Genomic DNA, 5399 nt, shown 5'->3' with positions numbered 1-5399 from the left:
GGTATATGAGCCACAGCCTCTGCTGACTGAGCTCATTCTGCAGTTGGGTGTCTCCGGTGTAGGTCTTTTGCTGATCCTGTGGTCAAATGTAGTTTTGGAGCCGGCTCAGCTGTTCGGGCTGGTGTGCATTCACATTTAGAGAAGGAGAACTCATAAGTTCTAGGAAAGACCTTCCAGACCAGTTAACGTTCAGCAGTGTATTTAATAGAAAATAAAGGTGGGTTTTTCTGGTTTTTTTTTTTTAGGTTAGTAGTTTTATATTGAGCATTCAGGGATGGTAAGATGGTTTAATAGTACGTATTTCTTTTTTTTTCCAGGTACCCTGCATTTTCTTGGAATTCCTGACTTAATTGGAGATGGAACTTTGTGGGTTTTTCTCACCAGTTTTGTTACATACAGCGTAAGTTGCTAATATAAATTTTCTTAATAAGAGCAACGATAAGATTATCTAGCGGGCGCTAGGGTGAGCATCTTGTATACATCCGTATATGAAGTGTTAGCATTTCTCAAGAAAGTAGCAGAGATTCAAGGTATAGTGGTTTTCACTGGCTTTGTGGGTCTGTAACGCAGCCCAGAGTCCGTGGGAAGAAAGGAGCTGCCTGCAGGGCACGGCTCGGAAGAGCAGCTCCCGAGGGGCAGCTGACAAGAGGGGGTTCAGAGGCTCTCATACAGGGCAGGAGTTGTCTGGAAGAAGCGGGGTTCCTTCCCTGTCAGTTCAGGAGAAGAGAAGGGGGTTTTGAAGCTTTGGGACAGGGGAAAGGGAGGCAGGTTCCTCAGACTTTCTCAGAGGTTTTGCAGTTGGATTTGGGTGTCGATGAGGTCTGTTCCATTGCGGTCTCCTGCATTTGAGGTGGGCCGAGTAGTATCGAGGAGGAGCATGTGACCTGTGACTTTATGCAAGCGCAATGGTAATTTTGTGTTTCTTTGGTGTCTTAGGTGCTGTAATTAATTGTTGCTTATGACTCTGGATTTGGTGGGGTTTTTTATTTCTTTATTTTGCAGATGATGGACCCGGTGACTGCAGGAACATACCAGCTAGCTGTTTTTTGCGTGTTAAGTCAAGGATGGATTTGGACGCCCGGCCCTTTGAAAGATGAGTTGAAGAACAGGCGCAGGAGAGGGGACAAGGGAGACAATTGTGGGAAAGGATTTGTAAAAGTTAGTGTAGGGCAGAGGGCTGTCGCGGAGCAATCCCCTTTAGGCAGGTAAGGGGAGCGGGTTACTCTTCAGCCCGACGGTAGCGTGCGCCGGGCAGGGCGGTTCCAGCCTGTGTCTGCGGTGTCATCGGTGTGGTCTGTCTTTGGTGTATTAGACCTTTGTCGGATCTCGATGTCGGGTTTATGCTCCAGGAGCAAGGCACAGTGCCTCAGGTAGCACCCCTGGAGTCTCGAACGCCTGTTCTCATCGGCATAGCGCCAGTCGGGCGCCGCTTTTCTTGCATTAAAAGCCTAAAGCGTGGATAGGTGCGGTGTCACGGAAGTGTCTGGACGGTCTTCATTTGCGGCGCGGTTCCCAGCTGCGTGAGCAGCTCTGTTCTCTGGCCATCCGTTTTCAGGGCGCGGGCCTTCTGCCCCGCATCGTTACGCTCTTAGGTCTTGAAGCCCGGCTTTCTGCATGTACATCTTCGCAGTTTGGCGAGTCACTTCTTGTCACGGGTCGTGACGTTCTGCACGTTCTCCGGGGTTTCCGTCGAGGCCCCTCACTTCACCATTACGGTCTCGCTCATCATTTTGCTCGATGACGTCTTTGGTCGAGGTGTCGTCATTCTCGCTGAGAGTTTTCCCTCATCTTTGAGGTACATTGTAGGATTTTGTGTAGCGTCAATCTGTCCATCTGTGTGTTTGTGTGGCTCGGAGCCGCCCTGCCCGGGGGTGTCGAGTCAGGGGTAGGTGGGATGGCAGTAAGAGTGTGTGCTTAACCCAGTGTTCTGGCTAGGCTGTTGGGGCCAAGGTGGTACAGTCACCTGGGATCGAGTAGCCATCGGCGGGTTGCGTGGGCAGCTTTTTTTGGTAATGTTCTTAGGGGCGCAGCAGAGCTATGAGGGAGAGGCTGTTAAGCAGTATCGACGGAGATTGCCTCTCCAAGGTATTGAGGCTGCTTTGTGTGGAGTTTAAGATTAGTGGGCTTTGGTTCTGGCAGGTTGTAGTTGGGCTGTAGATGACACTCGTCAATGGGAACATTTGTCATTATGAAGCTATCTCTCCGTCTCCAGGTGACTTCTTTGATATTGTTTTTTCAGGCGCAGGGGGACGTGCTGTACGGGGCGACGTAGGAGAGCCGAGCGGAGCTCTGTCAGAAGGTGGGTAGGTGTGTGGTCTTAGAGGGAAGCTGTGAGCGGTGGCTCTGCGATGACTACATCAGGGTATTTTTCTGTTTCAGTTGGAAGCTTGAAGCAAGGAGCACCGTGGGATACGGGCACCAGGGCTGATTCAGTGCAGGTAAGATGAGTGATTGGGTAGCAGTTAGTTGTCTGGGTGTTGTATTGCCAGTGAAGTGATAAGCGACCGGTGTTGTTTGTGTCTTACAGGTGGCGCGCAAGGGTGAAGGCGGTGACCCAAAGCGGTAGAGGACGGGCCGGCGAGTTGTCACGTGGAAGGGGCGGGAGATGCGAATCGGTGGCCAGGGGCTACGGTTGAGGGCAGTGTCTCAGCATGTGCTGTATCTCTTGGATTTTTGCAGGTGCCGCACGCAGGCTCGGTGGGGTGCTGCCGCGTGCTGTCGAGCCGTAGGAACAGGTGAGGGGGTTGTGGGCAGGGTAGGCGTCTCGTAGCAAAGTATTCTGTGGTAGCTCAGTGAAGCATTTCCCTTTGGATTTGCAGGTACTGTGCAGGCTGCATTTGGAATTGGAGGAGAATTTTAGGCGAGCTGTGTTGTAGAGAGGAGGCGCCTGGGGCTGGTGAGTTATTTAAATGCAATTGTAATTTTGTGACTCTTAAACGCTACAAACAATGAGCGTCACAGCATGCGACTGTGGCATCAGTGGAGAGCAGGCGAGCGGAATGCCACGGCGCATCTGAGCTGGGGATGGCACAGGAAAATTGCGTGTTGACAACAGCGTCATCAGTCAATATCGCTTCGGTCTGTAGATTCATGTGTGGTTTTGTTGTGTGAATAACTTTTTTTTTTTTTTTTTCAGATGATGAAGAGAAACCTGGTGAATGCAGGATCAATCCATTTGGCTGCTTGTGGTGTTTTTCTTGTTGAGGATGGCTTCGGACTCATCGCTCTTTGAAAGATAAGCTGAGGAAATGTCGGTGGAAACTGTTTGGGGGGGACGGGACAAGTTTGGGAGTCGCAGGGATGGCTTTTAAAGTTAGCGTAGGGCAGAGGGCTGTCGCGGAGCAATCCCCTTTAGGCAGGTAAGGGGAGCGGGTTACTCTTCAGCCCGACGGTAGCGTGTGCCGGGCAGGGCGGTTCCAGCCTGTGTCTGCGGTGTCATCGGTGTGGTCTGTCTTTGGTGTATTAGACCTTTGTCAGATCTCGATGTCGGGTTTATGCTCCAGGAGCAAGGCACAGTGCCTCAGGTAGCACCCCTGGAGTCTCGAACGCCTGTTCTCATCGGCATAGCGCCAGTCGGGCGCCGCTTTTCTTGCATTAAAAGCCTAAAGCGTGGATAGGTGCGGTGTCACGGAAGTGTCTGGACGGTCCTCATTTGCGGCGCGGTTCCCAGCTGCGTGAGCAGCTCTGTTCTCTGGCCATCCGTTTTCAGGGCGCGGGCCTTCTGCCCCGCATCGTTACGCTCTTAGGTCTTGAAGCCCGGCTTTCTGCATGTACATCTTCGCAGTTTGGCGAGTCGCTTCTTGTCACGGGTCGTGACGTTCTGCACGTTCTCCGGGGTTTCCGTCGAGGCCCCTCACTTCACCATTACGGTCTCGCTCATCATTTTGCTCGATGACGTCTTTGGTCGAGGTGTCGTCATTCTCGCTGAGAGTTTTCCCTCATCTTTGAGGTACATTGTAGGATTTTGTGTAGCGTCAATCTGTCCATCTGTGTGTTTGTGTGGCTCGGAGCCGCCCTGCCCGGGGGTGTCGAGTCAGGGGTAGGTGGGATGGCAGTAAGAGTGTGTGCTTAACCCAGTGTTCTGGCTAGGCTGTTGGGGCCAAGGTGGTACAGTCACCTGGGATCGAGTAGCCATCGGCGGGTTGCGTGGGCAGCTTTTTTTGGTAATGTTCTTAGGGGCGCAGCAGAGCTATGAGGGAGAGGCTGTTAAGCAGTATCGACGGAGATTGCCTCTCCAAGGTATTGAGGCTGCTTTGTGTGGAGTTTAAGATTAGTGGGCTTTGGTTCTGGCAGGTTGTAGTTGGGCTGTAGATGACACTCGTCAATGGGAACATTTGTCATTATGAAGCTATCTCTCCGTCTCCAGGTGACTTCTTTGATATTGTTTTTTCAGGCACAGGGGGACGCGCTGTGTGGGGCGACGTAGGAGAGCCGAGCGGAGCTCTGTCAGAAGGTGGGTAGGTGTGTGGTCTTAGAGGGAAGCTGTGAGCGGTGGCTCTGCGATGACTACATCAGGGTATTTTTCTGTTTCAGTTGGAAGCTTGAAGCAAGGAGCACCGTGGGATACGGGCACCAGGGCTGATTCAGTGCAGGTAAGATGAGTGATTGGGTAGCAGTTAGTTGTCTGGGTGTTGTATTGCCAGTGAAGTGATAAGCGACCGGTGTTGTTTGTGTCTTACAGGTGGCGCGCAAGGGTGAAGGCGGTGACCCAAAGCGGTAGAGGACGGGCCGGCGAGTTGTCACGTGGAAGGGGCGGGAGATGCGAATCGGTGGCCAGGGGCTACGGTTGAGGGCAGTGTCTCAGCATGTGCTGTATCTCTTGGATTTTTGCAGGTGCCGCACGCAGGCTCGGTGGGGTGCTGCCGCGTGCTGTCGAGCCGTAGGAGCAGGTGAGGGGGTTGTGGGCAGGGTAGGCGTCTCGTAGCAAAGTATTCTGTGGTAGCTCAGTGAAGCATTTCCCTTTGGATTTGCAGGTACTGTGCAGGCTGCATTTGGAATTGGAGGAGAATTTTAGGCGAGCTGTGTTGTAGAGAGGAGGCGCCTGGGGCTGGTGAGTTATTTAAATGCAATTGTAATTTTGTGACTCTTAAACGCTACAAACAATGAGCGTCACAGCATGCGACTGTGGCATCAGTGGAGAGCAGGCGAGCGGAATGCCACGGCGCATCTGAGCTGGGGATGGCACAGGAAAATTGCGTGTTGACAACAGCGTCATCAGTCAATATCGCTTCGGTCTGTAGATTCATGTGTGGTTTTGTTGTGTGAATAACTTTTTTTTTTTTTTTTTCAGATGATGAAGAGAAACCTGGTGAATGCAGGATCAATCCATTTGGCTGCTTGTGGTGTTTTTCTTGTTGAGGATGGCTTCGGACTCATCGCTCTTTGAAAGATAAGCTGAG

The sequence above is a fragment of the Vanellus vanellus genome (assembly GCF_965231255.1).
Source record: "Vanellus vanellus genome assembly, contig: HAP1_SCAFFOLD_222, whole genome shotgun sequence".
NCBI classification, from domain to species: Eukaryota; Metazoa; Chordata; class Aves; order Charadriiformes; family Charadriidae; genus Vanellus; species Vanellus vanellus.
The sequence above is the reverse complement of the archived record's forward strand: the minus strand, read 5'-3'. Positions refer to the sequence as shown.